At 37.1% G+C, this 26,118-nt stretch overlaps 1 protein-coding gene across 6 annotated transcripts in view; it reads left to right on the forward strand.

The window, feature by feature from the left end:
• The window catches only part of SOX5 (SRY-box transcription factor 5), a 993,819-nt gene that overhangs the window by 128,646 nt on the left and 839,055 nt on the right, over positions 1-26,118 (forward strand). For 2 of the 6 annotated variants that reach the window (XM_079938029.1, XM_079938031.1), the window contains exon 2: positions 5,271-5,352. The exons of the other annotated variants lie outside the window; for them this stretch is intronic. The gene's annotated coding sequence lies outside the window, so the exon portion shown is untranslated. The remainder of the gene's footprint in view (positions 1-5,270; positions 5,353-26,118) is intronic. 6 annotated transcript variants of the gene reach the window in all.

Below are 26,118 nucleotides of genomic sequence, written 5' to 3' on the forward strand. Positions count from 1 at the left end.
TAAGAGGAAAATTTTGTTCAGACTTCAAAAAGTTTTCAGATTTCTCTTCACTTTAATGTATTAGAAAACATTCTCTTAAACATTATCTTTAAAGTTGTCTATCCAAAAAAGTATACATCAAATGACAGAAATATTGGTGTTTCAAATCAGAGTGATGTATTGTTTTCCCCGTCTAATTCCAATTCACATATCAGTTATCGTTTTAGTGGAGGTATGAATGTGTATGTAGTTCTAAGTGGGGAAAAACAGGAGCATTTGGGGAGGAAACAGGACAGTATCTCACATAGCTACATTTATTCTGATGTTTAGATTTACCAAATCCCACATTTTTGCAGAAATATTCAGTAGGACATGATTCATGACACCTTTCATTCAAACTGATAATATGATGACACCATCGGACTGTGATAAATTATGTAATTTGATGTCATACCTAAAGCAACCACTAAAAAAGCTGTACAAAGAGACATTACAGATAAATCAAAATTGAATTATAAAAAATGTTGAAGGAAGGAAAGAAAAAGAAAACAGAGAAATGAAAAACAGACAACAAAAAATAAAATTACTCGCTTCAAGCCTAACATATGAATAATTACATTAAATGTAAATGGTCTAAATTCAGCAATTAAAAGACAGATTGTTAGAGTGTATTAAAAAATAGCACCCAACTACAATGCTGTATCTTTATAAATTCTCTTTGAATATAATGATGTTGGCAGGTTGAAAGTAAAGAATGGATAAAAATGTATCATGCAAACATTAATAAAAAGTAAACGGGTTGCTATATTAATATCAGATACAGTAGACTTTGGAGCAAAGAAAATTACTAGTGACAGAGGAGGATATTATATAATGATAAAAGAGTTGCTCCATCAAAAAGACATAGCAATACTAAATGTGTGTACACTAAATTACTGAGTTGCAAAAAATGAAATATTTGAAAAAAGAAAGACACATTTATAAATATAGTTGAAGACTTCAACACCCCTACCTCATCAATTGATAGAAAACTAGATAGAAAATCAGCAAGAATATAGAAAACCTAACATCAGTAACCAACAGACTCTAATTGGTACTCACAGAACACTCCACCCCACAGCAACAGAACACATATTCTTTTAATGTAACCATGGAACATATAACATGATAGACCATATCCTGGGTCAGAAAGCAAATCTCAACAAATTTGAAAGAATTAAAATCATAAAGAATGTATTCTTTGACTACCATGGAATCAAATTAGAAATCAACAATGGATAACATGTAAATCTCTGAACACTTGGAAATTCAGTAACATACATTATATATATGTATGGGTCACAAAAGAAGTCTCAAGGAACATAAAAAATACATTGAACGGAATGAAAATAAAAAATACAACATCAAAATTTGTGGGTCACAAGTAAAGAAGTGCTGAGAGGCATGTTTGTAGCATTAAATGCATACATTAGAAAAAAGTAAAAGTCTCTAATCAATAATCTTACCTCACTTCAAGAATCAAGAATCTAGAAAAAGAAGAGCTGAATATACCCAAAGCAAGCAGAAGGAAGGAAATAATGTTATGAACAAAAGTTAATAAAATTAACTTTTTCAAAATAAAATTGAAAACAGAAAAATAATCAACAAAAAAAGCCTAGTTATTTGAAAAGAGTGGTAAAGTAGACAAACCTCTAGCAAGCCTGACAAAGAAAAAAAAGATAAGACACAGATTACCAGTGTGAAGAATGAAAAGTGTATCACTGCAGATCCTGCAGACATTAAAGGGATAATAGGGGATACTAGAAACAATTCTACACACATAAATGACAACTTAGATGAAATGGACCAACTCCTCAAATGACACAAACTACCACAACTCACTCAATATTAAATAGATAATTTGAATAGCCCTATAACTATTAAGGAAATCGAACAATGTTAACATTTCAAAAAAAAAAACCCACTCCACTCCCAGATGGCTTCACTAGAGAATTCTAACAAACATTTAAAGAAGTAACGTCAGTTCTACACAATCATTTTCAGGAACCCATTCATTTTATGAAAGTGGTGTTAGCCAGATACCAAAACCTGATAAAGATAGTACAGAAAAGAAAACTAGAGATAAATATCCCTCATGAACACAGACACAAAGATCCTTAACAAAATATTAGCAAATAGAATTCAGCAATATATAAAATAACATATATTCCATGACCAAGTAGGGTTTATTCCAGGGATCAAGGTTCGTTCAGTACTTGCAAAACTGTTGCGCAATTCACCATGTTAACAGGCTAAAGAAGAAATATCACGTGATCCTATCAATTCATGCCGAAAAAGCACTTGACAAAATTCAACACCCATTTAGGATAAAAATTCTCAGAAAAATAAGAACAGAGAACTTCCTCAACTTGATATAAAGCATCTGAAAAAAACTGCATAAATTCTGTAACAACATTACTCTTAATGATGAAAGACAATTAGTTCTCTTCAGATCAGGAACAAGGTCAAGAATGTTTGCACTCACCAATTTTATTTAATATCGTGCTAGAATTTCCAGCCAGTACAAAAAGACAAGAGAAGGAAATTAAAAGCATAGAGATCAGAATCGAAGAAATAAAACTGTCCCTATTTGCAGGTGACATGATTGTTTATGTAGAAAATCCCAGGGAACTTAAAAAAAAAACCTTCCAAGATTAATAGGTGAGTTCAGCAAAGTAGTAGGATGTAAGATAAATATACAAAAATCAGCTATATTCCTATATAATAACAGTGAACAACTGGACACCAAAGATTAAAACACAATACCATTTATAATCACTCAAAAATTTAAATGCTTAGGTATAAATCTAACAAAACATGTGTAGGACTTGTATGCTGAAAGCCACACAGTACTGATGGAAAATCTAAATAATGGATTGGAAGACTCACCATAACAAACATATCAATTCTCTCTAAACTGATACACAAGTTTAACACAATTTCTATCAAAATTCCAGCAAGATTTTTTTGTAGATATAGACCACATTATTCTAAAAATTTTATAGAAAGGCAAATGAATCAGAATAGTTAGAAGAATTTTTAAATAGAAGAATAAAGTGGGAAGAATTAATATACCCAATTTCAGGATTTATCATATAGCTACCGTAATCAAGACTATGTGATCCTGGCAGAGGGATACAAATATATATCAGTAGAATACAACGGAGAACCCAGAAATTGGCCCACACAGATGTAAACTGATTTTTGACAAAGGTGCAAAACCAATTCAATGGAGGAAACATAGCCTTCTCAACACATGGCACTGGAGCAGTTGAACATCCATAAACAAAAAATTGAACCTTGACCTAAGTCTTACAACTTATACAAAAATTAACTCAAGGTGTATAGAGAACTTAGATGTAAAATTTAAAACTAAAATTTTTATGAAAAAAATGGAAAATCTTGTTATAAAGCAGAAACTAACACACCATTGTAAAGCAATTATACTCCAATAAAGATGTTAAAAAAAGAAAAAAAGGAAAATCTTCAGGACCCAGGGCCAGGCAAAGCATTGTTAGACTTTATGTCAAAAGCATGATTCATAAAATAAAAAATTGATAAATCAGACTTGAGCAAAATTGAAAACTTTTGCTCCATGAAAGACCCTGTTAAGAAGATGAAAAGACAAGCTACAGACTGGGAGAAAATATTTGCAAACTATATATTTGGACTTGTATTAAGGATTGGTATTAAGAGTGTAATCTTTCAAAACTCTAAAATAAAAAATGAAACAATCCAATCAGAAAATAAACAAAAAACATGAAGAAACATTTCATGGGAAAGGATATATACAGATATCATCTAAGCACATGAAAAGATGTTTGACATCATTAACCATTAGAGAAAAGCAGAATGGGCTACAATAAGACATAGTGACAACACTAAGTGCTGGCAAGGATTGCAGAAACTGGCTCACTCATGCATTGCTAATGGGGTTGTAAAATGGTACAACCATTTTGCAAAACAGTTTGACAGGTTTTTAAAGAAAACTTTACATACAACCACCATAAAACCCAGCAATTGCTCTCCTGGGCATTTATCTCAGAGAAAGGAAAATTTATGCTCACACAAAAACATGTATACAAATGTTTATAGCAGCTTTACTTATAATAACCTCAAACTAGAAAGAAAGCAGTGCCCTTCAATGAGCGAATAGTTAAATGATCCAGACCATAGAACACTAGTCAGCAATATGACTGAACGAACTATTGATACACACACCAACCTGGATGAATCTCCAGAGAATTGTGTTGCTCATATAATTTTGTTTGTATAATATTCTTGAAATAACAAAATTATAGAATTTGTACATTAGTGGTTTCCAGGGTTTAAGAAGGAGATAGGATGGGAGGGCTATAAAAAGGCAAACTGAGGGACTCTTATGGTGATGGAAATGTTCTGTATCTTAACTATCAATGTCAATATCTTGGTTTTGATATTGTACTATAACTTTGCAAGATGTTACCATTGGGGGAAACAGGGTAAAAGATACAGGGGATTTCTCTGTATTACTTCTGACAAATGCATGAAAATCTACAATGATGTCAAACTAAAATGTTTGATTAAAGAAAAACACAACCTTCTAATGGCTTCTAGTTTAAAATTCAGAGCCTTTCCTGGGCCTTTTCCAACACCATTCATGTCCTACTTGTCTCCCTCTGACGTATCATGCTGCAGCCACAGTGGCCTTTTTGCTGTTCCTGCACATGCTCAGCAGGCTCTCACCACAGGACCTTTGTGCTTGCTATTCCCTTGGCCTGGAAAGTTCCTCCATCTGGCTTACTCTCTTTATCCTCCTCTCTGCTCATAAGTCACCTTATCGGAGAGGATTTTTCCTTGAATAGTCTCTCTAAAGTAGCACCCCTGTCACAATCTATTCCCTTACTTGGATTTCTTTGTCTTCTCTCATTAGAAACAGGTTTGATGCTTTTAAAAATTCCAAGTTTTTAGGATAGGAACCTTAAGTTCCCTACTATGCCTACTCTTTTCTATGTTTCCTTCTGGGCTTTGGAGCATTTGATTTTCAAAATCAAACCAAACAAGCTGATTCATTTTATTTTCTTTCCTTCTGCTGATGCTTCTGTAACTTTCTAGATGGAATTTAAGAGTTCTGTGGTAGTGGATGTTGTGTATTCTGTCAGGTTCAGTTTATCACAATCTTCTGGCATTTCCCCAAACAGCTAAGATATGAGAGTCAACTTCCTCACACCGTGAATCTGCCTCTAAGTGACTTAGCTCTAATTCTCTTCTAGGCTTGTTAATCAGTTCACAGTGTAAAGACACACTTTAAGAGGATCCTTGGAAGTCTTGGACAAGCTTCCCCGCATGTGGCAGGTATGTGTCTACACACTGAGTGTGCAAGAAATGTAACTTGCACACTTCTATAGTTAAATCTCTTCTTCTATAGTTAAATCTAAATTCTATTTATTCTTCTATAGTTAAATCTAAATTATATTTTAACCCTTCATTTAACCATGTGGACTCAATTGGAGGTTGCATCCTAATTCTAGGTAAGGTTTTGAGGGTGAGGGGTGACATATCTGCTCCTAGGCTGTCATCTCTCTATGAGTCATGTTTGTCCTCTCATCCTTTGTCAGTACTTGTGAGCCATTGCTGAGGCACACTTTGGTCCTCCTTCGAGGGTCTTCTCTCCCTCTCTTGGCTTCTTCCAGATACTTCCTGGGCACATGAGGGTGTGCTCCTGCTAAACTGGAAGAAACTCTCTGGGGTGGCATAAAGCTCTTTGCTCCTTGCATGCCACTCTGAAGCACGTGGTCCTTGTTCTTTTGCTTCCGAGGCATGCTATTGTGGGAGGTCCTTGGCAAATCTGGTCAGGTCCATCTACCTGGACATATCACTCGGTCATTTCCAAGGTCCAGACTCCATCCAAGAAAGAAAATCCTTTCCACCCTCCATTATCTCCCACCAACATATTTGGGATTTCTCTCTGTAACGGTACTTCGAACAAGCACAACTTAGGAAATCGTTTACTTTTTTTCTTGTTGTTTCTTTGAAATGAACTGGGGAATGGGGTGGGTATTCCCATGCCTCTGGATGAAATTTAGGTCTCGCGTAGGCTCCATACCTAATAGGGATTACCCTTAGATTAAAAAAAATTTCTATCCACACTTTAAATCACAGACATTCAGAAATTAGAATGTCCAATCTCAGACCATAATTGTAGCTTCAAAGTGCATGTAAGATCAAATCATCTCTCCTCCTCTCTCTGAGGCCCATTTTGTGGGTTGGGCTATTGCAGTGGGAGAGGGTGTGCTGTTTTCTTTCTCTCTCTGTCACCTCCGCCCCCATTTGCTAGCTGCTATTGCTGAATCCTTAGGGGTTGGAACATGGGAAGGAAAGGGAAGAGTGTCTTTAGGGTTGTTTCTTGCATGACCTGGTACTATGTTAAGCTGGCTTCAGCTTTCTGGGCCTGGCAGATGTTTAAAACTGATAGTTACTTGGCCACTTTGGGGGAACTTTGGTTGCTTCCCTTGCTGGACCCATTTGTCTTCAACTCTCCTGACTTGGACAGGGCTTCTCCTTCAGTTGTCCACTGCCCACACAGCTCCTAGTCTTCAGCTAATCCATCCCACAGGAACTCCTATTTAGTGTATCAGGAACACTTCGCGATGGTCATCTTGGGCTTCAGTCTGGCTCTCTCATCCCTGGCCCACACCAGCTTCATGAAAACATGCATCTCATGAACCTCCAAGGGCAGGAGGGGTTGAGGGTACTTCTAAAATTCCAGAGCTGCTCCTAGCCTGACCCTCTTGTCCTCCCGATTTCCAAGGTGGGAGCCAGTCTGCAGTCCATTGAGTTTCCCAAAGTCCAGCCTGTCTAAATTATTCCTTTGAAGCCTCTCTAAAGATTTGAGAGAGAAAATAGTCCCTTCCATCCCTCTTGCTTGGGGTGAGGTGGGACTTGCCATAGGGCAGCAGCTCAATCCAAGAACCATTGCACAACGCTTTTCCTCTCCTCTATCCTTTTGATCCTTTACATTCTCTGGTTGGCTTTTAGAACCATCCTACCAGTTCTTATGATTTTTTTTTTTAATCTGGATTTTGATCTAGCCCTTTACTTTGGGATTTCATGCCTGTTCAATGAAGGTGACTCAGTTGAATCTTGCAGTCTAATATCTGGTCATTCTAGCCCCACTAGGAAGAGTTAGGGTGGTGGGGAGAGGGTAAAGTTTCAGCCACCCACCCCCAACTTGGCTTCTAGATGCACTAATGTCCGTACATGCCTTGACTACCTTATTCTCCACTCAGAGGTGTCTAGATCTGCTCTTAGCTTAGTAAGTAAATAGGAGGATCTCTTCTAAGTCTGTTTCCAATGCATGAGAATCATTCTAATTTCTCAGAGCGTCTTAGGCTTTTGAAACTCGAAAACCAATAATTGACATTCTTCCTTCCCCCATGCTTCCCTGCTCTGCCAACAATTTTCTTATGAAAATTGAGTGTAGAGTATAGTAACTTGGCTGACTGAATGGAGAAAGAAGCAAGATTCAAGGAAATGAAATAAAATACTTCAAATATTATACCCTATATGATAAAAAATATTGCCTGCCCTCTTTTGAGTATCTATGATGTGATTTTTAACCCTTAGAATGGCGCTGCATCCTTTATATTAAGGATTTGACATTTGAGGAAACCAGGTGTATTAGTTTGCTAGGGCTGCTGTAACAAAGTACTACAAATGGGGTGGCTTAAATAATAGAAATGTATTGTCTCACAGTTCTGTAGGATAGGAGTCTGAAGTCAAGGTATTGGCAGGGTTGGTTCTTTCTGAGGGCTGTGAAGGAAGGATCTGCTCTGGGCCCCTCTCCTTGGCTTGTGGATGGCGTCTTCTCCGTGTCTCTTCACACTGTCTTTCCTCTCTGAATGTCTGCTCTATGTTCAAGTTTCCCTTTTTTCTAAGAACACCAGTTCTATAGGAATAGGGCCCACACTAATGACCTCATCTTAACATAACTAATTATATCTGCAATGACCCTATTTTTAAATGTTACACTCTGAGATACTGGGAGTTAGGACTTCAACATGTGAATTTGGGGATGGGACACAATTCAACCCATAACACCAGGGTTCAAAGAGGCTCAATAACTTGAATGTCACACAGACCTTGAAATGCCATTGTGGGGACTCCATACAATGATGGTGTGATTTTAAAGTTATGTTCTTTCTGCTGTACTGCACTTCATCTCAGGTGACTCTTGCATGCAGCCCTGTGCAATGAGGAGAACGCTGTTATTCCTTTAAACAACCAAACCAGACTGGCTGGGGCCTGGATCCACACAGCAAAGGAGTTCAGACTTAGATCATACTATCACAAGAACTCAGAATAACGTCTTAACACAAAGGAGGAACAGGAACATGTTTGTGGAGAGGTTCAGTCTAATACCATCATACCATAGGCTAGAAAATGAAGTTATACCTGAACTAGAGGTATAGATTATGAAGAATTCAACTGGCTCTGAAACTACTAAAGTGGTGTCAATGTGAGTTCGGTGATGTTATTCCTATGGCCTGTGGTTTGCATTTTTGGTGTTCTTGACCTGTATTCATATCTAAATATGCTGTGTGTACATGGTCTACTCTATGTAGAGCATATTTAAACAATGTGTAATAAAACAAAATATTTAAAGAATGCAAAGGAAAAAGAATAAAATGTTTGCTATAAAGTTCCTGCAGGCATTTACTGGATAGTGATAATGATAGTTTTACTAAAAAAAGGATAAAATACGTTCAGCTTCAATGAGGATTATATTTAGGCGAATTATCAGATTATTTTGGATATTTTCTTCATAAAAGCAATTCTTTAGTGCATCCTATGTGGAAGATAGAAATTGTAATAGTGATTTGGAAACGTGGCTTCATGCATATGAACATAATTTGAGTCTTGTAGTATTTAGCACTGTTCTATTCCAGATGGCAAAACATTTTTATTATTCCTTTCAGTTAGTGCATGAAATATATACCTATGGAAATAAGTCCATTATAAGCTTTTCCTTGCCAAAACTCTAATAGATGCTCACTTACTGAGAAGTATGTGTACTGAGAAATATTTAAGAAAAATACACTTTAATGAAGCTGCACTAATGATATTTATTTAGCTAATTGTGTACAGGAATCTAAACATGATTTCAAGTAAAGTAGACTGTTGGCCATGTAAATAAACCTGGCACAGGTATGCAGAATTTTAAGAGAATTAGATAGCAGATCTAATGAAAATTAGAGTAAGCCTCAAAGAAATATTTTATTATAAATTAGATTTCCCATTATAAAACAAATACAGCCACACAGCAAAAATATTTTAAAATAAGGGTAAAAAATTACTAACAATACCAATGACCAAAAGCAATAACAGTAATCTTTTGATATATTTACTTCTCTTCCTTTTTCATTCATTTGTTCAGCTAAGGATTACTGAGCACTTAAGGCAGGCACTTGGGAGATAAAGATGGCTAGGACAGGGTTTCTGCCTTGAAGGAGATTTTTAATTTATCAGGGGAAACACACCACGGATGAGTCCTTATAATAGGTCATAAGTATAATACTGGAGGAGAGTGGGCCAAAGAACTTGCTATCAACTCTATTGTCAGGTCCGGGAAGACTTTAACATGTAAGTTGGGACAGAAACATTAGAAGAAATCTGTTAGCCAGAAAAGAGAAGAAAATACACTTCAGTTAGAGGAAAGAACATCTGCTGAAATAACATCAGAAGGAACTGTAAATATTGCAGCACGTCTGGAACCACAGAAAATGAGGTTGGAGAAGTAGGTGGAGGTGATATCATGGAAGGATTTGTACCAATTATACTACTGGCAAGAAAGATTTTCAAGTAGGGAAGGGATATGTTTAGAATTTCATTTTAGAAAAATTGTTTATCAGCAATATGATTGGATGGACAGCTTAAAAACTGCGACGCTCAGGAGCGAAGGGTTTGGTAAGGAGTGAGATACACCAAGAAGCTGAAATAAAGCCTAAATAAAAACCACTTGGCTTGCATGGGCCTTTAGCAATATTTTGGGGGAGACTGTAAAACGTGTTCTTGTGGTCCTGTGTTTTTATAAAATTTGCCAAGAGTATGAGTTTTTAACTTCAGTTTGTTAGGAGTGCTTCCTCTTTCTATAATATTTCCTACCCCTCTGTTATGCTTCTCTTCATGTTGGGTAGCATTGGTAACACACATTTTGTATCCACAATTTTACCTTGTTTTTCTTTAAAGAGCCCCCAAATTGTATAAGCTTAGGCCTCACTTTTCAGATCTAGTCCCAAGATGATATTGAAGGAATCCAGAAGAGGGATGACAGATTCTTAAACCAAGATTGTAGCTGTAGAGATGAAGTAGGAAAAGATGTGGAAGACTAAGGGGGAGAAATTATTGGCTCTGTTGGTGTGAGGGAAAGGATAGTGCCAAGATTTCTCCCTTCTATAACTTGATGAATAGTAAGGCTGTTAACAGAAAAAAAAATGCTAGAGTCAGGTCACTGTTGAAAGTAACAGTTTATTGAACATCTTTATGTGTATGTATGTTTTCACATTTTTGGATTTACAAAAGTTGATTTACTATATCAAAGTGTGTAAGTATTTTAATGCATTTTGTTATCTGTTACCAAATTGCTTTCCAGATAGACTGTGCCATTTAACACTGCTGTAGTTAGTGTAGACATGGGTTTTCTTGTCTACACTTCCACTAGCATTGAACATTATAGTTTTAATTTTTTTAAACTAAATTATTGGGTAAAATCAGTACCTCCTTTTCATTTTTCTATAAGGTGAGATAAATGTGATCTGTTATTGTGAGCTCTCCATAGGAATCTGTTTTTCAGGGGTAGTGATTGTGGTTTTTTCCTGGTAGTGATTTAGGAAGCATTAGGAGGTAGTCATGAGTCTTTTATGAGAGCAGTCATTACTATACACTCTAAGTGCGTGCATACATATCTATATTATAAAAACTAGAAATATATGAGGCTAAAACAATTTTGTAGATTAGATTGTTTTAGACCGGGTGTCAGCAAACTTTTTCTTATAAGGACCAGATAGTAAATATTTTAGGCTTTGTAGGCTAGTAGGCGAAATGGAGGATATTATGTAAGTACCTCAAGAGAGGAAAAAAATTTCCACAAAATTTTTATTGACATAGTTCAAAATATAATAGTAATAATTGAGGAAATTTTTTTTTGAGGAAATTTTTAATAATAGAAGTCTTATAATGAGAAATAATTGAATCCTTTTCTGGGAGGGGAGACATTTCACTTAATTGTAGTTTAGTGTTAATGTTCTCTATCATCATATTGATTATAAATGTTCATTCATTAAACCATTCTTATTTCATAGGTAGTGAGCTGGATCACAGGCCATACTCCTGGTTTAGACAATGACATTTATGTCATTTTCCTGTTAAAATATTTGGTTTGATAATAAGTTTCATTTCTGTTACATACTTTATTTGAACCTCTAGCAATCTACAGCTTGCAAAACACTCATCAAAATGCGTGTGTGTGTGTGTGTGTGTGTGTGTGTGTTACCTGTATGTGATGTGGGCCATTTTATTCTTTATAGCCAATGCAATTTAGGATATATTTGGGGTAGCAATACTATTACAATGAAGCATTTTGTCTGTTTAGATTAAGAGACCAGAGAAGTGAAACAGGAAACTAGACTTGGCAGGTACAAATTTGGTCTGTTGGTATATGTATTGGAATGATTTTGAATGTTCCCTATTGTTGACTTTGAGTTGACTATAATTGGTTCTGTGCATTAACGTCTACTTCTAACCATTGAGGGTTTGTGCTTTGGCTTTAGCTTTGCTCTTGCTCAGCTACTTTCTAAAAGGTCTTATTTCTTCTTCTACCTCCCTCAGAAACTTGATGTCTTGAAATATGTTTTTATAATTCACATTTCATTTGCTAAGAATTCTGTGGCAGCACCACCCAGTTCCTATGGTTTCAAGAAAGTAAAGGAGGAGGAAGGAAGAAAAGAAACAAAATAGAAAGACATGGAAATTTAAAAAGCTAATAAGCAGATCCTTTCGCCCACTTTAGAGATTGGGATATCCACCTCCGAAGTTTCAACTGGAATTTGATTCCTAAATCTAAGACCAATTTTCCCTTAAACTCTTAATGAGAAGTTTGAGGAGTCAGTAAAAACTTCGGTAAGTTTAGTTACTTTCACAAATATGCTGAGTTATGGATTGGATTTAAGAACTGACAGTTGGACTCCAAGTTTATGTTTTATCTTTTTAGTCAATATGAGTGCACAGAATTAGTATCTTTCTAATGCATATTCAAAGATAATCCAAATGGATGAACTCAATATGAAAACCTCATATTAAAAAATATAGAAAACTTTTCTTACATTATGAGTGCATAGACTATTTTGATTTAATATTTTGTTTAGTGGAGAAATATGCTGTACCTATTTATACAACACACACAAGCTTTGTGCAATTTTTAGAGATAATGTATTATTAGATTACAATTTGTATGTTTCTGAGAGTCAGCACAGGAGAAAATTCCATCAAAATTAAATTTTGGAATTACTTTCTTCTCTTATTTATTTCCATAGGCTCTTTGGAAAACAAGGTTTCAAATGTGTATTTCCACAGTCTTCCTGCCAGTGGCTACCTCAGCACGCTCTTCTCAACAATTATCTTGTATTTTAGCTGCTGAAATATGTGACAGTTTAAACATTTTTGTTTAATTCCACATTTTCTTTATACTTTAGCTGCAGAAGGGCTTTGATTTTTTAGAAGATGGTTGCTAACAGTTTTATAATTCCAAAAACAAAATTTGCTCCAAATATTCTTTTGTATGGTTTCTGAATTCTTCAATTATTGTTAATTACCAATTGTACTCACTGTGTCTTAAAATAAGATCCTTTTAATAGATATTTATAATCACAATTATTGACAAACATCTGATATTTACTATTTAAAAAACATTTGTTCCACCAGAAAAGAAGTAAATTATTTCACCAGAGGCAAAACTAAGCTTCAGGGTCCTTCACTCCTTTGAGTTCTTTCCCAAGTTCAGAGACCCTGTAGGCAATGTGTTCAAATAATCATATATTTTGTAAAATTTGCAATCTAAGCTATTTTAACTGCAATCATTTATGACCAGTGCCTTCACTGTAACCTCCCTCCATTCCTTTTCTGTTTTGCAGTGGCATTGGAGAGGTCATGACTTTGTTTTGGTGGAGGTGGTGGGGAGTCACGCTGGGGATACAGTGATTTTAAATTAAGTGGGATATAGGTATGTTCTTTGCAAACTTCCACGTGTAGTGGTGGAGCTATTGATGATGTTCCACTTTGCCAATTTACTAGAGCCTTGTGACAGGTGAGGAACCGGAGGCCGTATTGTCCTGTGGACACGTCCCTGCAGTGCTGATACCTAATGCAACTAGTTTTGAAACATACAGAGCCAGAAGCTACTCTGTGGAAAACTTTCTTGTTATTAGATGTATAATGTTATAAATAGAGGCTATGGTTTGTATGAGTGCCCAGTCACAATAGAGGTTCTCTCCTGTTAGGAATTTAATGACTAATGCAGTTCATGCTATTATTAATGCATCATGTAATTTTTTCTTTTTTGATGAATATTACATAAATAGAATTTCTCAAATATCTGTGTGTTTAGGGCAGAAACTTGTAGCAGTAATGCAGGCAGCAAGTATCTTGTGTTGTGCAGTTGCATGTTTTCTGAATCCCAATTGTGAATAGTTAAAAAAACAATTTGAGTAAACATACTAGATAAAAGAATGGATTATCTTTCCATTTTCTCTATAGAAAGTGATATTTACAAAGAGGCAATCAGAGTATGTAGCCAACAACTGTAGGGGAAAAGCATTAGAGAGGTGTGGTTGGGGAGCTAGTTAAGATGAATATTTGTTTTTTTCCCAGATTTTGTGATGTTTGTGATATTTCTCAGCATTTTAAAGTGATAATTTGTTGGGATTTTTCCACTGTAAATAAATATTCACTTTCATGTTAAATTAAACATTTTAATTTGTATTCTCTTCTGAAATTGTATAAGCTCTCAGTCCCCACAAAACCTGGATCCACAGAAGAGTTATTAAATATTTAGATACCATGAAGTTAAGGGTTACTTTTAGCCCGGCATAGAGCCTACTATGTATTTGTCACTCACTGTGTTTTTGGCGTTGAATGGGTCTCCATAATAACAATTAGTTATTTTTGTTCAGTGATGACTGGTACTTTATATGGACATTAAGTAATATCTATAATATTGTAGCTATATAAGTTGTAGCAAAGTTGTTGTAAGTTGTAGCAAAGAAGAGTTTCTACCTTCTCAGGTCTTGAAGTGATGAAATCATTCATTTATAGAGCATTTTTTTTTATGGGTGAAAAACTTAACCAGGAATTTGATGTATGAAAATAATATTTACTTTATCATTTCCTGCAACCACCTTTTCTGGTGTAAGTTGTCAAAAAGAAAAAGGAAGGATGGAGGTGGGGGAGAGAAAGAGAGCGAGAGAGATGGGGAGAGAGAGAAGGAAAGAGAAAGCCGACTTTTTGGTGGGATTGGATTATATTGTCATGGTAGGAGAGTCTCTGAACAGGTGCTTCAAATTCCAAAATATGGCCAGAACACAATTAGCACTCCCAGGAAAGTAGCAAAGTACTATGAAGGCTCTCTATACCTAAGTGCTTCCAAATAGTAAGTTTCAAACAATAATTTACGTAGCTAGTGCATTGTTTTGGGACAGTGGTGTCTACCTGTGTTTTCAACAGCTCCTTGTCTCAGGGCAGTAGTTAACATGTTTCAAGGAGTTAAGCCCAACCTCTTCCTTTGGTAAACACATTAATTACATTTTAAAAGTTTAGCTGACTCACAAAAACCCGGTGTCCTACGTATCTTTGTGTTCACCCATCTTCCAGCTGTACCTGAAAATTGAGGCAGACTCTGCGCACACCTTGAAAGCATCCATTTTGAGCACACAAATGGACAGGAGTTCACAGAGGTGCATCCAGGGATGACTGTGCCTACATTGTTCACCTGATTACTTCTAGGTGTGTTGATGGATGACTTAAAAAGTGTTAGCCGGAGGATGCGTGAGCGAGCGGGGGCCGCTGCGTGCCGGCACCAACATGGTTAACTAGACTTGCCACCATGAACAATGGAAACCAGGCAGCTCTAAATGAAATGAGCTGAATATTTCATTCGGCCACTCAGCCGCCTGCTCCAATTGCCTCCTTTACTAAAATAAGAGCTTAATCTAAAGTGACAACAACATCAGTTTCTGTGTGCTCCAGTCACACTGAACATGACTTCCTTAACATAAACACTATTTACATGGACCGTCTGGATGTAGCAGGGAATCAGGAGCGTGCCCAGCTAAGACACAGGGTACAATGAAGGACGAGAAGCAGGCAGCTGAGAATTAACATCAGCAAATGAAAGCCTGACCCTCAGAGGGCATGTCCCTGATACGTTTTAAAATGAGAGAGCATTGCACCAGTAACCTTAGCCTTTGTAAAGACTATGCCATTTAAAATAAAATAGCACCTTTTCAGTTTAGACACTTAACCAAATGCATTATGTCTGACCCATTTTCCAACTTAGGTGACACGAGAGGATGGATCCCTTGCTGCAATTATGAGAATCTTCCAAACAATTGCAGTCAGTAACCTCCCTCCCCAGACTCCTTCTCATAGCAGCCTGTACTTCTTTGAGATAAAGAGGGCATTTCGTTCAGTGAGGGCAGGCCAGACCCAGAAGGCAGGGGAGTGGGAGAGAAGATGTGACCTTTGAACTGAAGGTTTGATGTCAGTGCTAACGGTACCCAGGAAATCCCTGTTTGAAAGTGGTTTTCAGCTTGAGAGTTCTGGAAGATTAGAAGCAGGAGTGTGACAAGGTACCAGCAGAGATGACAAGGTACCAGCCCTGCTTTTGTCAGGGTCCACAAAATAACACAAGTTACTTCTTTCCAGCACCCTGGAATAGGTAATGAAAGAGATAGCAGTCCTGAATACGCATTATTGATGGTTTATTTCCATAAGGAGGATGCTATAGTATTATTTCACCATGCTAGCCATCCTCTGGGAATTTTAAGGGTCACAAAATGTAGAAATATTTAACATAATTCCTATTAGAATTACTGACAGTTAGTGGAGTTCAGTGGTTTTCCCACCAGCTTCATAGATAAGGAAAGTCAGGCACAGAGGACTTGTCGTACACCTGAAGTCACACAGGAAATCAGAGAGCAAAAGGGAAATAATTTTTTTTTTTTTGCCAATTATTTCTACTTTCTTTAAGTCACCATTAATACTCTTGTTTCTAAAATGGCTCTTCTCTTAAAATTTCCTTTGATTAAGCCTTGTAGAAGGCTGATACTAGATACTGATTGGTGGCTTCTGGGTTCCAAAGACCTGAGGCTGCTGACAGAATAGTAGCTCTTTTTTAAAAAAAGTCTAGTTCTGTGTTTTCTGTTCTCATCCTCCAGCCTCTGTGCCTGAGTGAATACCCCTGCAGTCCCCACCCCTGTGGTGGTACATTTTAGATAAAGCTCTTATTCACTGAAGAAGAAAGGGCCTGATCATTTAAAACAAGTTTCTCTTTAAGGAAAGGTATAGTGAGTAACAGGAAGAAAAATGGGAGAATCGTCAATATCTAGCTGGCCTTAGTAGAACACTCATTAATCAATAGGCATTTATTGAGAATCTGTGAGGTCATCAAGCTTTATTTTAGGGGAGAGAAAATTATCTCTGGCCTCTGGAAGCCCACCATCTAGTGAAAACGTTTGTCATAATTTGGGAAAAAAAAAATACTTTAGACTTCTGTAGAAAGCCAGTAAGAATATTGTGGTTGCAAAAAAATAAAAATACCTTTTTTGTTGTTTGCCGTAACGCACATCTACCGTGTTTTCATCTTCATTTTTAACTTCAGGGAAATGTGAACAAGAGGACACCCTTTTGCTCACACCTTAATGAGCACTGATCAGCTCTTTCAGGTACTTACCATTCCAGATGTGTCCCCAAAAGAATTGCACGTGTTTTCTCACAGTCTGATGGGGATACTGCCATTTGTACAAATATTAGTTGTACAGCTTGGTGAGTGCCTTAATAAGGTAGGTACCTGATGCTTGAGAGCAGAGGAGAGGTGGGAATAACCACACCTGCTCTGGGAGACCTCTTAAAATGACAAGGACCTTGACATCTCTCCCCAGTAGTTGCCACTTCTTCAGCTTGGTCTGGACAGTCAACAGATGTCAGCCAGGAATGGCAACGCCAGTGGGAGTGGCGTTCCTGCACAAATAAGGCTTGGGAAGCAGCCCAAGCCCAAGATGATTGAAATCAATAGAATTTGCTGAAGGCGAGTGGGAAGCTCATCTGTACCTAGCACTTCTCTGTCTTGTGTCTTGGCTTGTCTCAGCTGCGGTAAGGGTCTTGATGACTTTCTCTTTTTCTTTCTCGGGTGAGTATAGACTTGCCTTCTCTTGCGATGTCTTTACCCTTTGTTGCCACTTGGTACAAACGGGCATGATTCACCAGAGAGAGATGCAGGGTTTCTATTGTTGTAAGTGTTAAAACACACTTTGAAGAATTTCAGTGCCCTCATGAGAAAATGCTTGCAATAGACTCAGGCAGTATGCTGTGTCTTCCATTTTCTTCCAGTCACCTTTCCTCTAATTAATTAATGGTGGTCAGAGTCTCAGTTCCGAAATACTATTGTTTTTCATTAACTAAGCCACTCATAGTTTTATGTTTTCCTAATGCAGGATGTTTTAAGAATATTTTGGACCTAGAGACTGTCATACAGAGCGAAGTAAGTCAGAAAGAGAAAGACAAATATCGTATATTAACACATATATGTGGAACCTAGAAAAATGGTACAGATGAACTGGTTTGCAAGGCAGTAATAGAGACACAGATGTAGAGAACAAACGTATGGACACCAGGTGGGGAAAGGGGGGCGGGGGATGAGTTGGGAGATTGGGATTGGCATATATACACTAATATGTATAAAATAGATAACTAATAAGAACCTGCTGTATAAAAATAAATAAATAAAACAAAATTTTCAAAAAAGTTACTTAGGAAAAAAAAAGAATATTTTGCCATCCTTAACTTCATGTAAGTACCTGGAAACCATTGCCTGTAAACTTAATCATAAAAGCCCTTTCTTTCCTCCTTTGCTATTTTCATTTGAAACTTTTAGGGAAAGATGTATTTGTTATATTGTATATGTTGTATTTGGTCCTATCTCTTCTTTCTTCTTTGAAGATGAGAGAAAAAATTCCTCTTATGCTACAATAGAAAATAGAATTGTATCATAATTTTATGAAGAATAGAAGATTTTTGCCATTTTAAAATATAATTTCCACACTGAATACTAGTTTTCGTGAAAAAGATCATGTTTTAAAACATAATCCAGATATAAGATTATGTATCTCACAAGTTTCTGTTTAATCACTAATGTCTTTATTGGAAGTTTTACAGTTACTTACTAGCACAAGCATGAACTTTTCACACGTCATCATGCAAACAGTTATTGGGGGAGGGACAGGGGCTAGTGGTAGACTCAGTAGGGGACTCCCAAGCTGTTTATCTTCCAAGCCCTTACAACACCGTTTCCTATAATATTGGTTGTCATTCTGTTATCTTTGACCCTGCTTGGCCTATAAATGTGTCCCATGAGCAAGACCACAACCCAAAAAGTCAGCATCGTGATTTTGCAGCAGCTGTTGCCGCAGAAGGTAAATGCCGTGCAGTTATTGATGAGTTTGCTAATTTGTTTAGTAGACAGAATTTAGAATGGGGAACAGGATTTGTCTGCTAGCTGTCATCATCCATCAGCCCCAGGCAGTGGGTTTGCATTTTGCCAGCTTCTAATTTTGCTTTATTTTTCCTTAGCTTCAATCTACTTTATTCATTTATTATAATTGGGAGAGTGGTGGCTGAGATAGGGAAAAAAATACGGCCCACGTTCGAGATTGAAGGCTCTCATTGCTGCGGTTCCCTGATCTCAGCAGATTCAGACTGGACCTGTTGGTCTTTTGATTGATGGAGGTGGTGAATGAAGACCATGCTGTCTTGTGGGGTTCCTGTAGCCCATGTGACTGGAAGACTTGCCAAAGCTGCCCTCAGCCCTGCGTGTTTCTCCTGGTTTCCAGAATTTATATTGTTACATCCGTTCCTTGGGGGTTCTCATTCAATTTACGTAAAAAATTTGTTTTGAGTGCTCACTATGTGTTGGTTATTCTTATAGATGGCCAAGTACATATTGTTGAACAAAACAGTAAAAGCCATGCTCTGAAAGTGCTTAGGTTCTAGGGGTGAAGATAGAAATAAACAAATAAATGTACAATACTTCCAGAAAGTGATAAACTGAATGAAGGAAATATAGTAGAGTAAGGAGTAGGGCTGGAAGTGCTATTTTATTTTATTTTATTAAATTTTCATTGGAGTATAGCTGATGTACAATGTTGTGTTAGTTTCAGGTGTACAGCAAAGTGAATCAGTTATACATATACATATATCCACTCTTTTTTTAGATTCTTTTCCCATATAGGCCATTACAGAGTATTGAGTGGAGTTCCCTGTGCTATATAGTAGGTTCTTATTACTTATCTATTTTATATGTAGCGGTGGATATATGTCAATCCCAATCTCCCAATTTATCCCTCCCCCCCGTCTTATCCCCTGGTAACCATAGGTTTGTTTTCTACATCTGTGACTCTACTTCTGTTTTGTAAATAAGTTCATTTGTACCCTTCTTTTAGATTCCACATATAAACGATATCATATGATATTTGTCTTTCTCTGCCTGACTTATTTCACTCAGTATGACAATCTCTTGGCCCATCCATGTTGCTGCAAATGGCATTATTTCATTTTCTTTTATGGCTGAGTAGTATTCCATTGTATATATGTCCAGCATCTTCTTCTTTTTTTTTTTCCAGCATCTTCTTTATCCATTCCTCTGTTGTTAAACATTTAGGTTGTGGAGTGCTATTTTAGATAGTGAGGACAGGGGAAGTTCTCTGAGGAGATGATACCTGAGACCTGAGGGATGACAAGTCGTGTGAAGATCTATGGGGAGACTTTAGGGAGAGGAGATGGTAAAGGGAAGAACCCAGCAGAAACACTGAACTTGTTAAGTTCTGGGAACAGCAAGCAAGCCAGTGTAGTTAAAGCAGGTGGTGGGTGATGAGGGTGGGAGAGAGCATTAGGGAGATGAAACTGGAAAGGAAGGCAGGGTCAGATCCTTTGGATTTTATTGTAAATGTGATGAGAAGCTGGTTGTAAGTGAGGGAGTGAGTTGGTCAGATGCACATTTTTAAAAACTTACTTTGGCTACCGTGTGCAGAGTCAACTGTAGGGTCACAAAGATGGAAGCAGAGAGATCAGTGGGGAGACCACCGTAGTAGTTCAGTTAGAGGTGATTCTGGCTTGTACTAGAGAGACAGTGGTGGAGTTAGTGAGAAGTAACCAAGTGGTATAGATTTCATGTATTTTGAATAGCTCTGGCTGATGGTTTGGATGTGGGGAGCTGGGGATGCAGAAGGGAGAACAGTCAAGGGTGATACATATTTTGATGTTTTGATTTCAAGTATTGAACGGTCAGAGCGCCCATAAGTAACTCATAGCTATTGAGGAAGGAGGTGGTAGACATTATTTTTGAAAACCCATTGTTGGTAAAATTTGAAAACATGCGGAAGACAAGAAGTGTCAGAAGACTCAAGAGGGGTAAATGTTACCCTGAATTTAAAGTGGAAGAAAAGTTTATTTTTTTTAAGTGTTATATTTTAAGGATTTCAGTAAAATCCTAGATTGCGTTATAATGTCAGTTGTTTCTGAGCACTTAGAAGGAAAACAGTGTTCACAAGAAGCCAGTATGGGTTCTCTAAGAGCCAATCATGTAAAATTAACTTAATGCTTCTCAATAGAGCTACCCTATTATCAGTTATCATCTTTTATAAAATGTAGTTTCATAATATGTTATAGAATTTTGAGAAGTTAGGAAGGAAATTGGTTTGGTTGACAGTTTGGTAATATGGATTAATATTGAAGAACCATATGTATAGGGTATAGATTAGTATATGTTATCAATCTAAAGAGATGTCTGTAGTCAGGTACCACTCATTCTATTCACTGGCTTATCCTCTTTGTTATTTTTATTAAGAACTTTGATGAAGTAAGAAAGAGAGGAAACTAACACTTTGATTGCCTTTTTTTGGCAAAGACATATTTGGCACTTTAACCCATTTTATCTCATTTGGTGCTCAGGACCAAGTGACTCAGAAGTCAGTGATAGGCTCAGTGTTGGCCAAAACTTAAAGAGATGAAATTTAATAGTGTTAAAGTAATTCTCCATGTAATTTTTAAATCAATCAGTCAATTACAACTGTGGGATATCTGAATTGATAGTCCATTGTCAAGATATTCCGGTTGATTTTATGTTCCATGTAAGCCAGCAGTAGGACATAGCTGCTGAAACAAGATATAATGATGTCTTTAACAACATTGATAGAAGAAATATAATGTCCATAACCAATGAGATAATCACATGGTACAATGTATACTGGTCAGTTCACACATGTCACTTATGGGTAAAATCATTTGAAGGACGTTGATAATTTAATGTCTAAAGCTGGTAAATTAGGGGGATAAATAATCTGGAAACTAATAGTTCATATAAAGAGGAGTTGTTTAGCCTGAAAAAAAAAACTTGGAAAGGATTCAGAACAATCTTCAAAAATATGGAAAAGGATTAGCCTTTGTGTCATCCAGGGTCTGTCAGGAAACAGATGGTGGACTTAAATGAAATGACTGGAGGAGAATTTAATAAAGGTAGTCCTTATAAGGATATAAAACAGGGTATAAGGACTTCCCTGGTGGTGCATTGGTTCAGAATCTGCTGCCAATGCAGGGGACATGAGTTTGATCCCTGGTCCGGGAAGATCCCACATGCTGCGGAGCAATTAAGCCTATGCACCACAACTACTGAGCCTGTGCTCTAGAGCCCACGAACCACAACTACTGAACCCGCATGCCACAACTACTGAAGCCCTCGCACCTAGAGCCCGTGCTCCGCAACAGGAGAAGCCACCACAATGAGAAGCCCGCTCACTGCAACGAAGAGTAGCCCCCGCTTGCCACAGTTGTAGAAAGCCCGTGCGCAGCAATGAAGACCCAACGCAGCCAAAAATAAATAAGTAGATAAATTTATTTAAAAAGAAGGAAAAAAACCAGGGTTTTAAAAAAACCCAAACCACAATAAGATACCACTTCACATGCACCAGGACGGCTACTATGAAAAATACAGATAATAACAAGGGTTGGTGAGGATATGGAGAAATTGGAATCCTCATACATCACTGAAGGGAATGTAAAATGGGTAGCTGCTTAGAAGATCATGGCATTTTCTCAAAAGGTTGAGTTACCGTATGACTCAGCAACTCCATTCCTTAGGTTAATTCATGAGAAATGCAAACGTATGTTCACATGAAGATGTGTACACAGTGTTCATTGCAGAATTATTCATAATAGCCAAAAAGTGGAGACAACCCAAATATCCATCAACTAATGAATGAACAAATAAAACATGGTATATTCATACAATGGAATATTATTTGACAATAAAAAGAAGTGAAGTATTGATACATGCTTCAACGTGGATGAACTTTGAAAGCATAAAGCTAAAAGAAAAAACCCAGTCACAAAAGAGCACATACTGATTCCATTTATATGAAATGTCCAGATAGCCAGATCTATGAAAGCAGAAAGTAGATTTAGTGACTGCCTTAGTGCTGAGGGGTTGGGAAGAAATGTGTGTGTGTGGGGTGACCTGCTAATGAGTGTGGGGCTTCTTTTTAGAGTGATGAAGATGTTCCAACATTACCTGTGGTGCTGGTAGCACAGCTCTAAGAATATGTTAAAGACCATTGACTTGTACACTTAAAATGGGTGAATTGTATGGCGTGTAAATTCTATGCAGTAAAGCTGTTATCAAACAGGACTGACTGATACTCTGGGAGTAGTCATAGCAGGGTGTCGATAACATCTCTAGGCCCGAGGGACCAGCAGAGGGGAGCTCTGTGGAGAGGACCACCTGAGTGGAGATACACCTCTAGACTCTGCAAGTCACCTGCAAGGAGAGAGATGAAGAAATACGTACCCTGACCTCACGCTTGTCTTACTCTCTGATCTCTTGCTCGTGAGTCTCATTTCAAAAGCCAACCAGGAGCTTAGCAGAAGGTAGTCTCTTGATGTGATTCATAGAAATCAGTATTTCAGGGCCCAGAGCTGGGTGCATCTGGGTATGAAAAACACAAGTTATTCTGTGTAGAACTTGAGAACTGAGACCAGTAGAGGAAAGTTAAAGTTGGATGTGTTGCCTCAAAATGAAGTGAATTTTGATCTCTGGCTGTAGAGTTGGCCCAAATCCGAGATGATGATAGTGACATAGCAAAGACGATTCCAGTTTTAAGTGAAGGATTGCATTAATTACCTCTGAAGGTTTCCTTGCAATTCCAGATTTCTGTCTTTAACCACTGGCATTTTGGCACTGATTGTATTATCATTTGGCAGCGGTGATCTTGGAAGTTTAAGGTTTGGGCATTGTCTAATAGAACATAGAGTAGGTGCATTTTGATGAGAGTGGGAAAGCAAAGGGAATAGTATAATTGTGGGCTGTTCACCTTGAGTTCAACCTCACTGAACAAATAAATGGGACTCTAATGTGGTTAGAGACAGTCTGGGGAAAGAAGTGGCAGAAGAAAAAGAAAAGCTTGTCATCAAAGATGTAGGATTTGGAGAAATAAACTTTGCCTACTTAATTTCACTGATTATGTATGTTAGCCCTATTTTCCTCTTTAGTTTAAAATGACGGTAAAAAGGTGGCACTTCAATATTCTTTCTAAGGAAATTAGAGTCGGCTTTCATGGCGTATGAAAGATGTCAAAGGAGTATGTTGGTCTTCCCCTGTGTGTTTCACCAGGACCTCTTCTGGATTTATAGGGTGAGGGATAGAGCACCCATGTAACCCACACCTGACTGTGTGCTCACCCAGAAGCACGCTTTGTGCCGCTTCTCACTCCTTTTGCAGAGATGGCATCTACAGCGATAGGATGAACAAGATACGAGAAGAGTGGAAGGTTGCTAAAATGACCACGGTAATGGAGGTGCTGTAGTCAGCAACCCCGTGGTTTGCAGGCTACTTACATTGATGACTTTAGAGAAGGTATTTGATGAGTTTTCTGCTTTTCTCAAGTTGATACTTGGGTCCAAGTTTTACATCTACTACATTAAATATATAGCCGTATAATCATTTACATGGTCCAGTGCCCAAATACTGCATCAAAGATGCTCATTTACAACTGTGGACAATATCCAAATAAACCACTGATATACCCTCTGCCAACTTAAATGGATGGAGGATTTGGAAGAACTGCTCAAGACTGTGGAAGTATATTTTTCTATTTATTTCAGTTTATTTCTGGACATCCAGTTTATATCTAATAAACAGTTGATTAAAGATTTATTGTTTTTTAAGAAATTACCTTATTCCCCCTCCCCCAATATTTTGTACTGTAAACCTTACTGTTTATTAAAAGCCAAGAGTTTTAGATTACTTGTTCTTTATTTCTACAATAAATATTTCTATTTTAATTTTTGTTAACTGGCAACTCCGATTATTGTCAGTTCACTGTAATGGATGGCATTTCACTGGTAGGGGACGTTTGTTTTGGTACAGGACATTTGGTATAGGATTGTTGTTCAGATAGGCATTTCCTAGTTAAATTACAAGTACACAGGAGTACAACTTTCCCAGTTGTCTCCAGTACCATATATTTATGTATGTTGTTTTAGTCTTCGCTGTTGCTTTTTGGTTTCACATTGAAGGAGAAGAAATTTCTCTATAAATTTTTGTCAGGAGACATCTGGCTTTAGTGTAAGGAATATTTATGAATAAAGTAGGATTGACATTAGGATTAAATGACTTAATACATACAAAACAATATGCAGGGCCTGGTATATAGTATAAAACTAATACACAATGCCTACCACTTAGTAGGGCTTAATCAAAGATAGCTATGATGATGATACTAGTTGTAAAGTACCTTACAATTATCAAAGTCAACTTTCCCTAATGATTTTGGGGGAAAGTCAGGTAATTTAGCAAATACCTTAAAGCATTTAATCTTTTTAATTCATTTTTAAAATTCTACATACATCTTAAAGGTAAAACATGAAACTTAAAATGTGCTCGGCATGAGGTCTCATCAGCAGTCCCTCAGAAGCATGTGTGTACATTTCCTTGTCATTCCTTAAAAAAAAAGTGAGACGTACATATCCACGGATGGTACTACGTGTTTGTTCTTCTGGATTATCTAAACACTAGTCATATATCAAATCGGACCACCAAACCAAGGCTATTACTTTGTTATTTGTTACATACATTGACAGTATGAATTTAGCTGCCTGTGGTGTATCAGTAAATGATGAACTTTAAGGAATTATCTCTATTAAAGTCAAATGGCTATATACAGATTTCTGTACTTTTTGAAAGACAGTTATTAAAAATACTGCAAATTCTGTCATAGCTTGTATTTATTTATTTATTTATTTGGTTATTTATTATTTTTAACTTTTTATATAGGAGTATAGTTGATTTACCCTGTTGTGTTAGTTTTAGGTGTACAGCAAAGTGATTCAGTTATATACATATCTATACATGTATCTATTCTTTTTCAAATGCTTTTCCCATTTAGGTTGTTACAGAATATTGAGCAGAGTTCCCTGTGCTATATAGTAGGTCCTGTCGGTTATTCATTTTAAATATAGCAGTGTGTCATAGCTTTTAAATAAAGACTCATTTGAAAACAACCACTTTTAGTGGTCAGAGCTAGGACAATTTTGTCTGAGGATATAAGTTCCTTTTACTTTGTAACCTCTCTCCTGAGCTCCACACACACACACCCAAACGGCTCCTTGGCCACTCCACTTAGCACATGAAAATGAGCTCTGGATGTGCGCCTCACACCTGCTCCCCTTGAAGTCTTCCCTGGCTCAGGGAAAGGAAGATCCGTTCTTCCCGTTGCTCAGACCCCAAACCTTTCATCACCCGTGACT

Source organism: Stenella coeruleoalba (genome assembly GCF_951394435.1).
Source record: "Stenella coeruleoalba genome assembly, chromosome: 11".
Taxonomy (NCBI): Eukaryota; Metazoa; Chordata; class Mammalia; order Artiodactyla; family Delphinidae; genus Stenella; species Stenella coeruleoalba.